Below are 906 nucleotides of genomic sequence, written 5' to 3'. Positions count from 1 at the left end.
GGGGAAAGAGAAATAGAGAGTTCTGGGATGTGGAGTTGGAAACTAGCAAATCATGATACTGATGTCTTAAGAATGCATATCTTATTGGGGAGAGAAGAAAAATTGAGATTTTAGAAAGGAATTTGTCTTGTCTCTAGTTCACAGCTTCAAGTTGTTTTGCTTTGAAAGGCTCTGCAACTTCTATGACCCTGTCATTCCTTCACTCGGGGAAAAATAATAGATGGGATGGGGGAGGAGCGGGATGATGGCTTCTACAGTCTCTTCTCAGTCCTAACATTACGTGGTAAGGGGCAGATATTTCAATCTTTCAAGCAAGACCTAGAAAACTGGACGTACTTTTCTAAGGGGTATAGTGGTCAGGACTGGGGATAGGGAGAATCAGCCAACTGGTCTCAGACTCCAGAAACCTTATGTCAAAGCTGACTCTAGATTGCTCCGGGCCTAGAAAATGACATGATCTACTCAGATTCTAGCCAGCAAAACAAAACAAAGGTGTGACCTCCCCAAACAGCACTTGAACTCTTGAGAACTTTTGGTGTGAGTCTTTTTTTTTTTTAATATACCAGTTCCTCCTAGAGTTGAGACACGACAGAAAATTACAATTCTCCAGCCCTGTTTGTTGGCTTATGTTTGCTCTTCCTGAGAGCCGAAAACTGGCCTCTTATATCTTGCCATCATTGTAGCCCCCTCCAGCCTTCAGGACTCAGCCGTGCTCCACCACTGGAGCAAAGCAATGGTCCCTACAAGGTGTGACCGTATTCTTTGAAAATCGATTTCATTTTTAAAAAAAACATGCTAAGTTCATCTTATTTACTCCTGAAGTTATAGTCACTCATTCAACATTTATTGAGTACCTACTACTTGCCAAGCTCTGTTCTGAGCCCTGCGGGATAGATACAGCAATGA

General features: G+C 42.4%; 1 protein-coding gene across 3 annotated transcripts in view; it reads left to right on the top strand.

Moving 5' to 3' along the window:
• Positions 1-906, top strand: part of TMEM255A (transmembrane protein 255A) — a 47,158-nt gene that overhangs the window by 42,688 nt on the left and 3,564 nt on the right. The window lies entirely within an intron of this gene.

The sequence above is a fragment of the Pteropus alecto genome, unplaced genomic scaffold (assembly GCF_000325575.1).
Source record: "Pteropus alecto unplaced genomic scaffold, ASM32557v1 scaffold167, whole genome shotgun sequence".
In the NCBI taxonomy this organism is placed as follows: Eukaryota; Metazoa; Chordata; class Mammalia; order Chiroptera; family Pteropodidae; genus Pteropus; species Pteropus alecto.
Note: the sequence above shows the minus strand (reverse complement) of the source record. Positions and strands in the feature narration are given on the sequence as shown.